The 18,392-nt window shown below is 39.1% G+C and overlaps 1 long non-coding RNA gene across 1 annotated transcript in view; it reads left to right on the top strand.

Moving 5' to 3' along the window:
* The window catches only part of LOC118550624 (uncharacterized), a 31,953-nt gene extending 14,519 nt beyond the window's left edge, over nucleotides 1-17,434 (top strand). Inside the window, exon 4 of the long non-coding RNA XR_013447869.1 lies at nucleotides 17,370-17,434. This is a non-coding gene — a long non-coding RNA (uncharacterized LOC118550624). The remainder of the gene's footprint in view (nucleotides 1-17,369) is intronic.
* The last annotated feature ends 958 nt before the right edge of the window (nucleotides 17,435-18,392 follow it).

Raw genomic sequence — 18,392 nt, 5'->3', positions numbered from 1 at the left:
CTTACAGGAAATACAATGGCACTAAATTCATATCTTTCAATAGTTACCCTGAATGTAAATGGGCTAAATGCCCCAATCAAAAGACACAAGGAAACAGATTGGTTAAAAAAACAAGACCCATCGACATGCTGTCTGCAAGAGACTCATTTTAGACCCAAAGACACCCCCAGATTGAAAGTGAGGGGGTGGAAAATCATTTGCCATGCTAATGGACACCAAAAGAAAGCTGGGTGGCAATCCTTACATCAGACAAATTAGATTTTAAACTAAAGACTATAATAAGGGATGAGGAAGGACACTATATCATACTTAAAGGGTCTATCCAACACGAAGATCTAACAATTGTAAATATCTATGCCCCTAACATGAGCAGCCAATTATATAAACCAATTAATAACAAAAGCAAAGAAACACATCGACAACAATACAATAATAGTGGGGGACTTTAACACTCCCCTCACTGAAATGGACAGATCAACTAAGCAAAAGATCAACAAGGAAATAGACTTCAAATGACACACTGGACCAAATGGACTTCACAGATATATTCTGATCATTCCATCCCAAAGCAACAGAATACACATTTTTCTCTAGTGCCCATGGAACATTCTCCAGAATAGATCACATCCTAGGTCACAAATCAGGTCTCAACCAGTACCAAAAGGTTGGGATCATTCCCTGTGTATTTTCAGACCACAATGCTTTGAAACTAGAACTCAATCACAAGAGGAAAGTCGGAAAGAACTCAAATACCTGGAGGCTAAAGAGCATCCTACTAAAGAATGAATGGGTCAACCAGGAAATTAAGGAAGAATTTTAAAAATTCATGGAAACAAATGAAAATGAAAACACAACTGTTCAAAATCTTTGGGATGCAGAAAAGGCAGTCCTAAGAGGAAAGTATATGGCAATACAAGCCTTTTTCAAAAAACAAGAAAGGTCTCAAATATGCAACCTAACCCTACAACTAAAGGAGCTGGAGAAAGAACAGCAAATAAAGCTTAAACCCAGCAGGAGAAGAGAAATAATAAAGATCAGAGCAGAAATCAATGAAGTAGAAACCAAAAGAACAGTAGAACAGATCAACAAAACTAGGGGCTGGTTCTTTGAAAGACTTAATCAGATTCATAAACCCCTGACCAGACTTATCAAAAAGAAAAGAGAAATGACCCAAATAAATAAAATCATGAATGAAAGAGGAGAGATCACAACCAACACCAAAGAAATGCAAACAATTATAAAAGCATATTATGAGCAACTATATGCCAGCAAATTAGATAATCTGGAAGGAATGGATGCATTCCTAGAGATGTATCAACTACCAAAACTGAACCAGGAAGAAATAGAAAACCTGAACAGACCTACAACCACTAAGGAAATTGAAGCAGTAATCAAAAACCTCCCCACAAACAAGAGCCCAGGGCCAGATGGCTTCCCAGGGGAATTCTACCAAACATTTAAAAAAGAATTAATACTTATTCTTCTGAAACTGTTCCAAAAAATAGAAATGGAAGGAAAACTTCCAAACTCGTTTTATGAGGCCACCATTACCTTGATCCCCAAACCTGACAAAGACCCCATCAAAAAGGAGAATTACAGACCAATATCCCTGATGAACATGGATGCCAAAATTCTCACCAAAATACTAGCCAATAGGATCCAACAGTACATTAAAAGGATTATTCACCATGACAAAGTGGGATTTATCTCTGGGCTGCAAGGTTGGTTCAACATCTGCAAATCAATCAATGTGATACAATACATTAATTAAAGAAAGAACAAGAACCATATGATCCTCTCAATAGATGCAAAAAAAGCATTCGACAAAGTACAGCATACTTTCTTGCTTAAAACTCTTCAAAGTGTAGGGATAGAGGGTACATACCTCAATATCATAAAAGCCACCTATGAAAAACCCACAGCAAATATCATTCTTAGTGGGGAAAAACAGAGCTTTCCCCCTAAGGTCAGGAACATGGCAGGGATGTCCGCTATCACCACTGCTATTCAACATAGTATCAGAAGTCCTAGCCACAGCAATCAGACAACAAAAAGAAATAAAAGGCATCTGAATCGGCAAGAAGAAGTCAAACTCTCACTCTTAGCAGATGATATGATACTTTATGTGGAAAACCCAAAAGACTCCACCCCAAAACTGCTAGAACTCATACAGGAATTCAGTAAAGTGGCAGGATATAAAATCAATGCACAGAAATCAGTGGCATTCCTACACAGCAACAACAAGACAGAAGAAAGAGAAATTAAGGAGTCGATCCCATTTGCAATTGCACCCAAAACCATAAGATATCTAGGAATAAATCTAACCAAAGAGGCAAAGAATCTGTACTCAGAAAACTATAAAATATTCATGAAAGAAATTGAGGAAGACACAAAGAAATGGAAAAACGTTCCATGCTCATGGATTGGAAGAACAAATACTGTGAAGATGTCAATGCTACCTAGAGCAATCTACCCATTCAGTGCAATCCCTATCAAAATACCATCCACTTTTTTCAAAGAAATGGAACAAATAATCCTAAAATTTGTATGGAACCAGAAAAGACCCCAAATAGCCAGAAGAATGTTGAAAAAGAAAAGCAAAGCTGGTGGCATCACAATTCCGGACTTCAAGCTCTATTACAAAGCTATATAATCATCAAGACAGTATGGTACTAGCACAAAACCAGACACATAGATCAATGGACCAGAATAGAGAGCCCAGAAATGGACCCTAAACTCTATGGTCAACTAATTTTCGACAAAGCAGAAAAGAATGTCCAGTGGAAAAAAGACAGTCTCTTCAACAATTGGTGTTGGGAAAATTGAACAGCCACATGCAGAAGAATGAAACTGGACCATTTCCTTATACCACACACAAAAATAGACTCAAAATGGATGAAAGACCTAAATGTGAGACAGGAATCCATCAAAATCCTTGAGAACACAAGCAGCAACCTCTTTGACCTCAGCTGCAGCAACTTCTTCCTAGAAACATTGCCAAAGGCAAGGGAAGCAAGGGCAAAATGAACTATTGGGACTTCATCAAGATAAAAAGCTTTTGCACAGCAAAGGAAACAGTCAACAAAACCAAAAGACAACCGACAGAATGGGAGAAGATATTTGCAAATGACATATCAGATAAAGGGCTAGTATCCAAAATCTATAAAGAACTTATCAAACTCAACACCCAAAAAACAACTAATCCAATCAAGAAATGGGCAGAAGACATGAACAGACATTTTTCCAAAGAAGACATCCAAATGGCCAACAGACACATGAAAAAGTGCTCAACATCACTCGGCATCAGGGAAATCCAAATCAAAACCTCAATGAGATACCACCTCACACCAGTCAGAATGGCTAAAATTAACAAGTCAGGAAATGATGATGTTGGCAGGGATGCAGAGAAGGGGGAACCCTCCTACACTGTTGGTGGAATGCAAGCTGGTGCAGCCACTCTGGAAAACAGTATGGAGGTCCCTCAAAAAGTTGAAAATAGAGCTGCCCTATGACCCAGCAATTGCACTACTGGGTATTTAACCCAAAGATACAAATTTAGGGATCCGAAGCGGTACATGCACCCCAATGTTTATAGCAGCAATGTCCACAATAGCCAAACTATGGAAAGAGCCTAGATGTCCATCAACAGATGAATGGATAAAGAAGAAGTGGTATATATATACAATGGAATATTATGCAGGCATCAAAAGGAATGAAATCTTGCCATTTGCAATGACATGGATGGAACTGGAGGGTATTATGCTGAGCGAAATAAGTCAATCAGAGAAAGATATGTATCATATGATCTCACTGATATGAGGAATTCTTAATCTCAGGAACAAACTGAGGGTTGCTGGAGTGGTGGGGGGTGGGAGGGATAGGGTGGCTGGGTGATGGACATTGGGGAGGGTATGTGCTATGGTGAGCGCTGTGAATTGTGTAAGACTGTTGAATCACAGACCTGTACCTCTGAAATAAATAATACATTATATGTTAAAAAAAAAAAAAAAAAAAAGAAGGGGCGCCTGGGTGGCTCAGTCGTTAAGCGTCTGCCTTTGGCTCAGGTCATGGTCCCAGGGTCCTGGGATCAAGCCCCGCATCAGGCTCTCTGCTCTGCGGGAGGCCTGCTTCTCCCTCTCCCACTCCCTCTGCTTGTGTTCCCTCTCTCGCTGTGTCTCTCTCTGTCAAATAAATAAATAAAATCTTTAAAAAAAAAAAAAAAAGAAGATAGTAGGAAGGGAGAAATGAAGGGGGGGAAATTGGAGGGGGAGACGAACCATGAGAGACTATGGATGCTGAGAAACAAACTGAGGGCTCTAGAGGGGAGGGGGTGGGGGGATGGGTTAGCCTGGTGATGGGTATTAAAGAGGGCAGGTATTGAATGGAGCACTGTGTGTTATATGCAAACAATGAATCATGGAACACTACATCAAAAACTAATGATGTAATGTATGGTGATTAACATAACATAATAAAAAAATATTTAAAGCTAAAAAAAAGAAAAATACAAGGGGAAGGAACACTTTCAAACTCGTTTTATGAGGCCAGCATTACCCTGATACCAAAACCAGACAAGGATGCCACAAGAAAAGAAAATGACAGGCCATATCATGATTAATATTTATGTTAACAAAATGTTAGCACACTGAATTTGTATACATCAAAGGGACCATACACCATGATCAAGTCAAAATTTATTTCTGGGATGGAAAGATGGTTCAACATCTGCAAATCAATGTGATAAACCACACTGACAGAATGAAGGGTACAAAATTATAGTCATCTTAATAAATACAGAAAAAGCATTTGACAAAATTCAGCATTCTTTTATGATAAAAAGTCTAACAAAGTGGATATAGAAGGAATGTACCTCAGAGTAATAAAGGCCATATATGGCAAGCCTACAGGTAACATCATACTCAATGATGAAAAGTTGAAAGTTTTTCCTCTAAGATCAGGAATAAAGCAAGGATTCAACATAGTATTGGAAATCCTAACCAGAGCAATTAGGCAAGAAAAAGAAAATGTCATCCAATTTGGAAAGGGAGAAGCAAAAATTTCACTATGTGCAGATGACATGATATTGTACATAGATAACCTGAAAAGACTACACCCAAAAAACTGTTAGAACTAATAAGTGAATTCAGTGAAGTTGCAGGATGAAAAATCAATGTACAAAAATCTGTTGCATTTTTATACACTAATAATGAACTATCAGAGAAATTAAGAAAAACAATCCTATTTAAATTGGATCAAAAACAATCAGATACCTAGGAATAAATTTAACTAAGGAGGTAAAAGGCTGGTACACTGAAAATTTTAAGACATTAATGAAAGAAATAGAGGAAGACACAAATAAATGGGAAATATGTTCCATACTCATGGATTGGAAGAATTATTATTGTTAAAATATCCATAGTGCCCAAATAAGTTTACAGATTCAATGCAACCTCTATCAAAATTTCAATGGCATTTTTCACAGAAATAGAACAAATAACCCTAAAATTTGTATGGGAACACAAAAGATCACACATAACCAAAGGAAACATTTTGCTTACATAGCTTCGTAAGAGCTTTATTATGAGATATAATTGATATATAATATTACTTTCCAGGTGTACAACACAATGATTTGATATTTAAAGAATTTTTGTAGAGATTGTAAAGAATTTTTAAGTTGAGAATTTTTAAAGATTGTAAAGAATTTTTAAGTTGAGAATTAAGATTTTGTATTATAAACTTAAGTAGTTACAGAAGGGTAATAGTAGGTATATATCGTAAATATATAACTTTAAAAATGAAACTGTTCTATCACTTTAGAATGTATCCACTGGAATCTAAATACCACAGTGGTTTGACACCCACCGTAATCCATTTTTTAAAAAAGATTTTATAAGTAAAAAATTATACATTATTCCTTTAAAAAAGAAGTATGGTATTAGCATAAAAACAGGTACATAGATCAATAGAATAAAGTTCAGAAATGAACCCACATGTATATCACCAATCAATTTATGATAAAGGAACCAAGAATATAGAATGGGGAAGGGATAGTTTTTTCAATAAATGTTGGGAAAACTGGATAGCCACATGTAAAAGAATGAGACTGGACCATTATCTTACACCGTACACAAAAATTAACCCAAAATGGATTAAACACTTGAATGTAATTGAAACCATAAAACTTCTAGAAGAAAACATAGGTGGTAAACTCCTTGACATCAGTCTTGGTGAAGATTTCTTGGATCTGACACCAAAAGCAATCAAAGCAAAAATTAGTAAGTGGGGCTACATCAAATTAAAAAGATTCTGCACAGCAAAGGAAACCATCAATAAAATGAAAAGGCAGCCTACTAAGTGAATGGGGAAAATATTTCCAAATCTGATAAGGAGTTAATTTCCAAATATATAAGGAACTTATACAATTTAATAGCAAAACAAACAAACAATCCAATTTAAAAATGGGCAAAAGATCTGAATAAACATTCCTTTCAAAGAAGACATACAGATGGCCAACAGGTACATGAAGAGATATTCAACATCACTAATCATCAGGGAAATATAAATCAAAACCACAAGGAGATACTAGCTCACACTTGTTAGAATGGCTATTATCAAACAGACAAGTATTTGCAAAGTGGAGAAAAGGGAATCTCTCTGTGTATTGTTGGTGGGAATATAAACTGTATTTTCCACAGTATAGAGTTTCCTCAAGAATACATACATACATACATACATACATACATACATACATACATACTACCATATAATTCAGTAATTCCACTTCTGGGCATTTATTTGATGAAAATGAAAACACTAATTTGAAAAGACACAGGCACCTCCATGTTCATTGCAGTCTTATTTACAATAGCGAAGATATATAAACAACTTATGTGTCCATCAACGGATGAATGGATAAAGAAATGTGTTATGTATGTGTGTGTGTCTGTCTGTCTGTCTGAAATTATATATATAATTATTCAGCCATAAAAATGAATGAAATATTGTCATTTGTGACAACATGGATGGACCTTCAGGGCATTATGCAAAGTGAAATGAGTCAGAGAAAGATAGATACAGTATGATCTCACTAATCTAAAAAATAAAATGAAAACAAAACCAAGTTCATACATACAGAAAACAGATTGGTGAGAACAGATTGGTGTTTGCAGAGGCATGGGTGAGAGATGGGTGAAATGGATGAAGGGTGTCAAAAGGTACAAACTCCAAGTTATAAAATAAGTAAGACATGGAGATATAATGTACAGCATGGTGATTATATTTAGTAATACTTTATTGCATTTTTGAAAGTTGCTAAGAGAGTTGGGCTTAGAAGTTCTCAACACAAGGAAAATAATTTTTTGTAATTATGTATGGTAATCATTGTTAACTGGAATATTGTGATCATTTTGATCCTTGTGATGATCATTTGTGATATACAAATACTGAATCATTATGTTGTATGCCTGAAACTAATATAATGTTAAATATCAATTATACCTTAATTAAAAAAAAAAAACTCTAAACAGGTAAGTTTTAAAAACCATATCCATGTAATAGTTCCTGAATGTGTATCTCCAGACTTCTCTGATAGCCTCATGTTACACTATTAAACAGCCCGCATGGTTGTTTCACAAGCATCTGGAATTTAGCATGTCTAAACAACTTTTAATCATACCTACCACAACCGCTCCTTTTCCTAGGTCACAAAGGATCCATTTAGTTCCTGGTGCCCAAAACGGGTCAGCCCTGCTTCTAAGTCATGTATATTCTTTTTTTCTTAATTTTATTTTATTATGTTAACGTTAATCACCATACATTACATCATTAGTTTTTGATGTAGTGTTCCATGATTCATTATTTGCGTATAATACCCAGTGCTCCATGCAGTACGTGCCCTCTTTAATACCCATCACCAGGCTAACCCATCCCCCCACCCCCTCCCCTCTAGAACATTCGCAGTTTCCACCAGAATTCCAGATGTGTATTCTATCTTAAAACACATCTTAAATATGTCTCTTCCTTCTCTATGGCCATCACAAGATGACATCATCCACCTCTTACCTGGACTCCTGCAAGAGCCTCCAAACTGATGTCCTCAGATTTGTTCTCACCCCATTCATTCATCCATTCTCCCATACTGCAACCATTGCGATTTTTTTTTAAGATTTATTTGTTTATCTGAGAGAGAGAACACACATGAATGGGAGGAGGGGCAGCAGGAGAGAATCATCAAGCAGACTCCCCACTGAGTGGGGACCCCAATGCAGGGCTGGATCCCACAACCCATGAGATCATGACCTGAGCTGAAACCAATGCTTAACCAACTGAGCCACCCAGATACCCCCAAATAACGGGTTTTTTAGAGGCAAATCTAATCATGTCACTACAATATTTTAAATCACTATAATGTCATAACATTGTTTTTTGGATAAAATTCAAAATCCTTAACCTTAATGGTCCTCAACAACTAAACCCTAGGCTTATCTTTCCTCAGTAGCTCCCACAGCACTCTAATACTGTCTGACATTTGGTTCTTTTAATGATCCTGGTTCTTTTTTTTTAATTTTTTTTTTATTTTTTTATTAACATATAATATATTATTTGTTTCAGGGGTACAGGTCTGTGATTCGTCAGTCTTACATAATTCACAGCATTAACCATAGCACATACCTTCCCCAATGTCCATCACCCAGCCACCCATCCCTCCCAACCCCCTCCACTCCAGCAACCCTCAGTTTGTTTCCTGAGATTAAGAGTCTCTTATGGTTTGTCTCCCTCTCTGGTTTCGTCTTGTTTCATTTTTCCCTCCCTTCCCCTATGATCCTCTGTCTTGTTTCTCAAATTCCTCATATCAGTGAGATCATATGATACTTGTCTTCCTCTGATTGACTTATTTTGCTTAGCATAATACCCTCTAGTTCCATCCACATCATTGCAAATGGCAAGATTTCATTTTTTGATGGCTACATAATATTCCATTGTATATATATACCACTTCTTCTTTATCCATTCATCTGTTGATGGACATCTAGGCTCTTTCCATAGTTTGGCTATTGTGGACATTGCTGCTATAAACATTGGGGTGCATGTGTCCCTTCGGATCACTACATTTGTATCTTTGGGGTAAATACCCACTAGTGCAATTGCTGGGTCATACGGTAGCTCTATTTTCAATTTTTTGAGGAACCTACATACTGTTTTCCAGAGTGGCTGCACCAGCTTGCATTCCCACCAACAGTGTAGGACGGTTCCCCTTTCTCCGCATCCTCGCCAACATCTGTTGTTTCCCAACTTGTTAATTTTAGCCATTCTGACTGGTGTGAGGTGGTATCTCATTGAGGTTTTGATTTGGATTTCCCTGATGCCGAGCGATGTCGAGCACTTTTTCATGTGTCTGTTGGCCATTTGGATGTCTTCTTTGGAAAAATGTCTGTTCATGTCTTCTGCCCATTTCTTGATTGGATTAGTTGTTTTATGGGTGTTGAGTTTGATAAGTTCTTTATAGATTTTGGATACTAGCCCTTTATCTGATATGTCATTTGCAAATATCTTCTCCCATTCTGTCGGTTGTCTTGGTTTTGTTGACTGTTTCTTTGGCTGTGCAAAAGCTTTTTATCTTGATGAAGTCCCAATAGTTCATTTTTGCCCTTGTTTCCTTTGCCTTTGGAGGTTTCTAGGAAGAAGCTGCTGCAGCTGAAGTTGAAGAGGTTGCTGCCTATGTTCTCCTCAAGGATTTTAATGGATTCCTGTCTCACATTTAGGTCTTTCATCCATTTTGAGTCTATTTTTGTGTGTGGTGTAAGGAAATGGTCCAGTTTCATTCTTCTGCATGTGGCTGTCCAATTTTCCCAACACCAATTGTTGAAGAGACTGCCTTTTTTCCATTAATCCTGGTTCTCTTTAAGCATTTATTCATAATTTTTCTCCCCATTGCAATCTGACATCCACCCCTTCATGGACTATCTAAATTCTAAATCTCCTTCTGAATTGAAAGTAAGCATTATTTACTTAGGGAAACTGTTCTGATTCCTTAAACTAGCTCAGTCCAATCTGTTCTTTGTCTGCTTAGAATATTGGACTTCATTTTTTTAATATTTATTTGTTTATTTGAAGGGGGGGCACATCGGGGGAGGGGCAGAGGGAGAAGGAGAGAGAGTCTCAAGCAGACTCTGCGCTGAGCGCAGAACTTAACTCAGAGCTCGATCTCATGATCCTGAGATCACGACCTGAGCTGAAACCAAGAGTTGAACACTAATGGAGTGCACCACCCAGGAGCCTCAGAATATTGGACTTCATTTTGATAGCACTTAGAACATTGTCATTAAATAATAATTCTTTGTAATGAACTGTTGAAAGCCTCTTCCACCAGAATGTCAGCTTCTGAAAGTAGGGACTCTGTCTACTGCTATATCCTTACACAGGATCTTCAGTATAGTTGGCATTTAACACATACTTGTGGGTAGATAATTAATTAATTAATGAAATAATTCAGTATTTATTAATCACTTATGTGCCACTTACTGGTCTAAGTTCTTTCATGTATATTTTCTTTTTTTTTTTTGTAGTTTTTAATTTTATTATGTTATGTTAGTCACCATACAATACATCATTAGTTTTTGATGTAGTGATCCACGATCCATTGTTTTCGTATAACACCCAGTGCTCCATGCAGTACGTGCCTTCCTCAATACCCATCACCGGGCTAACCAATCCCCCCTCCCCCCTCCCCTCTAAAACCCTGTTTGTTTCTCAGGTCCATAGTCTCTCATGGTTCATCTCTCCCTCCAATTCCCCCCGCCCATTTTTCCCTTCCTTCTCCTAATGTCCTCCATGTTATTCCTTATGTTCCACAAATAAGTGAAACCATATGATAATTGACTTTCTCTGCTTGACTTATTTCACTTAGCATAATCTCCTCCAGTCCCATCCATGTTGATGTAAAAGTTGGGTATTCATCTTTTCTGATGGCTGAGTAATATTCCATTGTATATATGGACCACATCTTCTTTATCCATTCATCTGTTGAAGGGCATCTCGGCTCTTTCCACAGTTTGGCTATTGTGGACATTGCTGCTATGAACATTGGGGTGCATATGGCCCTTCTTTTCACTACATCTGTGTCTTTGGGGTAAATACCCAGGAGTGCAATTGCTGGGTCATAGGGTAGCTCTATTTTTAAATTTTTGAGGAACCTCCACACTGTTTTCCAAAGTGGCTGTACCAACTTGTATTCCCACCAACAGTGTAAGAGGGTTCCCCTTTCTCCACAACCTCTCCAACATTTGTTGTTTCTTTCCCTGTCCATTTTTGCCATTCTAACTGGTGTAAGGTGGTATCTCAGTGTGGTTTTGATTTGGATTTCCCTGATGGCTAATGATGATGAACATTTTTTCATGTGTCTGTTAGCCATTTGTATGTCTTCTTCAGAGAAGTATCTGTTCATCTCTTCTGCCCACTTTTTGACTTGATTATTTGTTTTTTGGGTGTTGAGTTTGAGAAGTTCTTTATAGATCTTGGATACCAGCCCTTTATCTGTAGTGTCATTTGCAAATATCTTCTCCCATTCTGTGGGTTGCCTCTTTGTTTTGTTGACTGTTTCCTTTGCTGTGCAGAAGCTTTTTATCTTGATGAAGTCCCAAAAGTTCATTTTTGCTTTTGTTTCACTAGCTTTTGGAGATGTATCTTGAAAGAAGTTGCTGTGGGCGATGTCAAAGAGGTTACTGCCTATGTTCTCCTCTAGGATTTTGATGGATTCCTGTCTCACATTGAGGTCTTTCATCCACTTTGAGTTTATCTTTGTGAATGGTGTTAGAGAATGGTCGAGTTTCATTCTTCTGCATGTGGCTGTCCAATTTTCCCAGCACCATTTATTGAAGAGACTGTCTTTTTTCCATTGCATGTTTTTTCCTGCTTTGTCAAAGATTATTTGACCATAGAGTTGAGGGTCCATATCTGGGTTCTCTATTCTGTTCCATTGGTCTGTATGTCTGTTTTTGTGCCAGTACCATGCTGTCTTGGTGATCACTGATTTGTAATATAGCTTGAAATCGGGCAATGTGATGCCCCCAGCTTTGTTTTTCTTTTTCAACATCTCCTTGGCAATTCGGGGTCTTTTCTGATTCCATACAAATTTTAGGATTGTTTGTTCCAGCACTTTGAAAAATGTCATTGGAATTTTGATCGGGATGGCATTGAAGGTATAGATTGCTCTGGGTAGCATAGACATTTTAACAATGTTTATTCTTCCGATCCATGAGCATGGAATATTTTTCCATCTTTTTGTGTCTTCTTCAATTTCTTTCATGAGTGTTTTGTAGTTCCTAGAGTATAGATCCTTTACCTCTTTGGTTAGGTTTATTCCGAGGTATCTTATGGTTTTTGGTGCTATTGTAAATGGAATCGTTTCTTTAATTTCTCTTTCTACAGTTGCGTTGTTAGTGTATAAGAAAGCAACTGATTTCTGTGCATTGATTTTGTATCCTGCCACATTACTGAATTGCTGGATGAGTTCTAGTAATTTGGGGGTGGAGTCTTTTGGGTTTTCCACATAAAGTATCGTGTCGTCTGTGAAAAGAGAGAGTTTGACTTCTTCTTTGCCAATTTGAATAACTTATTTCTTTTTGTTGTCTGATTGCTGTTGCTAGGACTTCTAGTACTATGTTGAACAACAGTGGTGAGAGTGGGCACCCTTGACATGTTCCTGATCTTAAGGGAAAGGCTCTCAGCTTTTCCCCATTGAGGATGATATTCGCTGTGGGTTTTTCATAGATGGATTTTATGAGCTTGAGGAATGTTCCCTCTATCCCTATACTCTGGAGAGTTTTAATCAGGAAAGGATGTTGTCTTTTGTCAAATGCTTTTTCTGCATCAATTGAGAGGACCATATGGTTCTTCTCCCTCCTCTTATTAATGTGTTGTATCACATTGATTGATTTGCGAATGTTGAACCACCCTTGCATCCTGGGGATAAATCCCACTTGGTCGTGGTGGATGATCCTTTTAATGTATTGTTGGATCCTATTAGCTAGGATTTTGTTGAGGATTTTGGAATCCATATTCATCAGGGATATCGGTCTGAAATTCTCCTTTTTGATGGGGTCTTTGCCTGGTTTGGGGATTAAGGTAATGCTGGCCTCATAGAATGAGGTTGGAAGTTTTCCTTCTGTTTCTATTTTTTGAAACAGCTTCAGTAGAATAGGTATTATTTCTTCTTTGAATGTTTGGTAGAATTCCCCAGGGAATCCATCAGGCCCTGGACTCTTGTTTTTTGGGAGGTTTTTGATCACTGCTTCAGTCTCGTTACTGGTTATTGGCCTATTCAGGTTGTCAATTTCTTCCTGTTTCAGTCTTGGCAGCTTATAGGTTTCCAGGAAGGCCTCCATTTCATCCAGATTGCTCAGTTTATTGGCATATAGTTGTTGATAATAATTTCTAATAATTGTTTCTATTTCCTTGGTGTTAGTCGTGATCTCTCCCCTTTCATTCATAATTTTATTAATTTGGGTCCTTTCTCTCTTCTTTTGGATAAGTCTGGCCAGTGGTTTATCAATCTTATTAATTCTTTCAAAGAACCAACTTCCAGTTTTGTTGATCTGATCTACTGTGTTTCTGGTTTCTAATTCATTGATTTCTGCTCTAATTTTAATTATTTCTCTTCTAATGCGTGGCTTAGGCATCGTTTGTTGCTTTTTCTCTAGTTCTTTAAGGTGTAGAGTTAGTTGGTGAATTCGGGATTTTTCTATTTTTTTGAGTGAGGCTTGGATGGCTATGTATTTACCCCTTAGGACCGCCTTTGCAGTATCCCATAGGTTTTGGACCGATGTGTTTTAGTTCTCATTGATTTCCATGAATTGTTTAAGTTCTTCTTTGATTTCTTGGTTGACCCAAACATTCTTGAGCAGAGTGGTCTTTAGCTTCCAAGTGTTTGAATTTCTGCCAAATTTTTTTTTGTGATTGAGTTCCAGTTTTAGAGCATTGTGGTCTGAGAATATGCAGGGAATAATCTCAATCTTTTGGTATTGGTTGAGACCTGATTTGTGACCCAGTATATGGTCTATTCTGGAGAAAGTTCCATGTGTGCTCGAGAAGAATGAGTATTCTGTTGTTTTAGGGTGGAATGTTCTGTAAATATCTATGAGGTCCATCTGGTCCAATGTATCATTCAAAGCTCTTGTTTCCTTGTTGATTTTCTGCTTAGATGATCTGTCCATTGCTGAGAGTGGAGTATTGACGTCTCCTACAATTAACGTATTGTTATCATATGACTCTTTATTTTGGTTAACAGTTGGCTTATGTATATGGCTGCTCCCATGTTGGGGGCATAGATATTTACAATTGTTAGATCTTCTTGTTGGAAAGACCCTTTAAGAATGATATAGTGTCCTTCTGTGTCTCTTATTACAGACTTTAGTTTAAAATCTAATTTGTCTGATACAAGAATTGCTACCCCAGCTTTCTTTTGAGGTCCGCTGGCATGGTAGATAGATCTCCATCCCTTCACTTTCAGTCTGGATGTATCTTTAGGTTCAAAATGAGTCTCTTGTAGACAGCATATGGATGGGTCCTGTCTTTTTATCCAATCTGCAACCCTGTGCCGTTTTATGGGAGCATTTAGGCCATTCACGTTGAGAATGATTATTGAAAGATATGAATTAATTGTCATCATGTTGCCTGTGAAGACGTTGTTTTTATAGATTGTCCCTGTAAATTTCTGTTGTAGATCACTCTTGGCGTCTTTGTCCTTTTATAGAACCCCCCTTAATATTTCTTGCAGGGCCAGCTTAGTGGTCATATATTCTTTCAACTTCTGCCGGTCGTGGAAGCTCTGCATCTCTCCATCCATTCTAAATGAAAGCCTTGCCAGATAAAGTATTCTTGGCTGCATGTTCTTCTCATTTAGTACCCTGAATATGTCTTGCCAGGCCTTTCTGGCTTGCCAGGTCTCTGTGGATAGGTCTGACGTTATTCTGATGTTCCTCCCTCTGTACGTAAGGAATCTCTTCCCCCTAACTGCCCTTAAGATGGTTTCCTTGGTTCTAAGATTTGCAAGTTTTACTATTACATGCCAGGGTGTTGGCCTGTTTTCCCTGATCTTAGGAGGGGTCCTCTCTGCCTCTAGGACTCGAATGTTTGTTTCATTCCCCAGATTAGGGAAGTTCTCAGCTACGATTTGCTCAAATACATCTTCTAGCCCTCTCTCTCTCCACTCCCTCCGGGATTCCAATTATTCTGACATTGGAACGCCTCATGGTGTCCCTTATTTCTCTGATTCTATTTTCATGGATTCTGAGTTGTTTTTCCCTGGCCTCCTCTTTTCCCTTTTTATCTATTATACTGTCTTCCAGATCGCTTATTCTCTCTTCTGCCTCAGTTACGCTAGCTGTTAGATTATCTAGATTGGATTGGATCTCATTGATAGCATTTTTAAGTTCTGCCAATTCACCTTTTATTTCTGCCCTTAGAGACTCTATGTTGTCATTAATTGATTTCTCCATTCTAGCCATTGTGTTCACAACTGCTAGCCTGAATTCCATCTCTGACATCTTGGTTATATCTACATCCATTTGTAAATCTGCAGCATAAGTCATAATCTCTGAGTCTTTTCTGTTTTGGGGGCTCCTCCTCCTAGTCATTCTGTTGATGGGTGTTTGAGGGAATGTATATTGACCAGAACCCAAGCAAGATGCACCTGTTTTCTTGGGACCTTAGGGTTGCTGGCCTCTTGTTTTCCCAGCCTGTCTTCTGCAGGAGGGGCCTGCCGCGCTGTTACTCAGGCAACCCTGTTTGGGCGGAGTTGCCCTGTGCCCCTGTGGCGGGGGATGGGCTCAGTGGGAATCAGTTTGGGGGGCTTTTGTTCTCTGGCGCCTTTCCCTGGTGGCTTTCCGTGTCTCTTCTGCGAGTCAGAGCAGAAGAGACTGTTTCCAACCCTCTGCCTCAGAGCAGAGAGACCTCAGTCTGTTCTTCAGTGAGCTCTCCAGGCCACACTGTCTCCGTTTCTGTCTGTGCTGCTATAAACTGCAGCGTCCTGGGTTGTGTGCCCCTCCGCAGCGCTCCCAGTCCTGCCTCCAGGTCGGGGCACGTCTCTGCCCTTTGTGCTTCTAAAACCGCCAGCCGCTCCCAATTCACGCGCGCGACTCCACCGCTTGGGGTTTCCATCCCCGGGGGTTGCAGTTCACCGGCGCGACCCTGGCGCACCGGGTTTCCGTCTCAGAGGCTGCAGTTCGCGTGCGCGCGACCGTCACTCCAGTTTCTGTCCGGGGGACTGCGGTTCGCATGCGCGCGACCCCGCCGGTCTGGTCCTCCACCCCGGGGGCTGCCCTAAAGTTCTTTCCCGACGCTACCGGTCTGCGAGTCTGTGCCCGTCCAGAGCGCGCGAGGCTGTCACTCACCGGTGGTGTAGGATCCCCACAGCCAGGCACCCTCCCGCCGCCATTTATCCTCTGATATCTGCCCGCAGAATCACGGCTCTCCGCTTCGTACCTCAAAACCAACTGCGTGTGATATTCTGTTTGTAGAGATCCAGATCTTCTTACATCTCAGGCTGGTTTCGTGGGTGCTCAGAGTGGTCTGGTAGATATCCAGCTCAATTCCGGGGACCAGTTGAAATAGGGTCCCCTACTCCTCCGCCATCTTTCCCCCCTCCTCTCATGTATATTTTCATTTAAACTCACAACAACCCTATTGGATAGGTACTTTTATAGTCTCTATTTTACGTGTGAAGATAACAGGTATGGAAAGATTAATAACTTGCAGATGTATAATCTCCATCCCTGCCACCATGGCCATTTTATTCATGAATTTATTGGCCATGGATAGGAATAGCTGAGGAAAGTGGCTATTTATTAAGATCCTTCCCTGCAGAGGTTGCTCTTTGGGAAGCATTAACATGGAACAAAAACATGTTTACATTTTATGCCCATTTGGAGAGGTTTATCTACATACCTCTTCCTTACACCATCTTGTCAGCAAACTTCTGATCATTTTCCTTCTAAATACTGACCATACAAGTAAACTATTATCCACTACCCATGCATCAATGTAGATCTGCATTTGTGGTCATCTCTTCTTCCAGGCAAACAAACCACTGGGTGCATTGCCTAAAGTTCTGCCCACCTGGAGGATTTCCCTTCACAACTATTTTTTCAGGGCCACTTATGAATGGGACTATAGTATTGCAGCTGTTTATTTTTGGGTAGTGCCACCATATCATGCAGCATTCTCTGTAAAGCAGGCTGAGATTTTTTTTTTTCTTCTGAAGTCATCAGATCATAGAAAATAGTTGTGGGTTGAGACAGGAGGTAATGTAGCAGCAATATGAGACTTGGAAATCTGAGACACTTGCTTATAGAATTAATTTGTGCTTTTAGGATTTTCTTGAGCCTGATAATGCACAGTTCTACTTGATGATGGAGAGCCGCTGTGTACATCCAACTTTATGGTTTGGTAAGTCAGACACTGGTTAATTTGGGAAGCTTAGTTTTCATGGTAATTTGGTAGCCTCCATCAAGTGTTTTGTTTCCATGAGAACCCTGAGGCTAGCCAAAGGTTGTTTCTCAATAGGAGAGAATGGTGACAATTATCATATGATCTCACTGATATGAGGAATTTGAGAAACAAGACAGAGGATCATAGGGAAAGGGAGGGGAAAATGAAACAAGATGAAACCAGAGAAGGAGACAAACAATAAGAGACTCTTAACCTCAGGAAACAAACTGAGGGTTGCTGGAGTGGAGGGAGGTGGGAGGGATAGGGGTGGCTGGGTGATGGACACTGGGGAGGGTATGTGCTATGGTAAGCGCTGTGAATTGTGTAAGACTGATGAATCACAGACCTGTACTTCTGAAACAAATAATAAATTATATGTTAATAAAAAAAAAGAGAGAGAGAGAAGGGTGAGAATGCAGAGAATGGTGGCTTTGCTTTGAAATCTTCAAGCACCTTTAGAGACCTTCCAGTAGCTTCATGCAACATCTCTATCTTCCATAGACACTTCAGACACCATCAGATCAGCTGGGTCAAATGAGCAAAGTAAGGGAGCCACTTGCATAACAGCCTGAATCTGTTCATAACTTTGTTTTGCTTTTGACCTTAGTCAATACAGGAAGTCTTCTGGTTTATTCAGTAAATAGATTGTAGTATCAGACCCAAGAGAGTATATGCTGCCTCAAAAACCCAAAAAGGCCCAAAAGTAGAAGTCAGTTGCAGCAACTTGTCCTTCTTGACGCCTGGTCACTAGACCCCTAAAAATTGCAACCAGGGGGTATACATATGCCTAATGATGTCTAGGAAGGTTTAATTTCCTCTTCACAAGGTCCGATCAGCATGATAACATCAATGTAGTGGACCAAGGTGTTATCTTGTGATTGAAGAAACAATAAAGGTCTCTTTGA

The sequence above is a fragment of the Halichoerus grypus genome, chromosome 5, assembly GCF_964656455.1.
Source record: "Halichoerus grypus chromosome 5, mHalGry1.hap1.1, whole genome shotgun sequence".
Classification (NCBI taxonomy): Eukaryota; Metazoa; Chordata; class Mammalia; order Carnivora; family Phocidae; genus Halichoerus; species Halichoerus grypus.
Note: the sequence above shows the minus strand (reverse complement) of the source record. Positions and strands in the feature narration are given on the sequence as shown.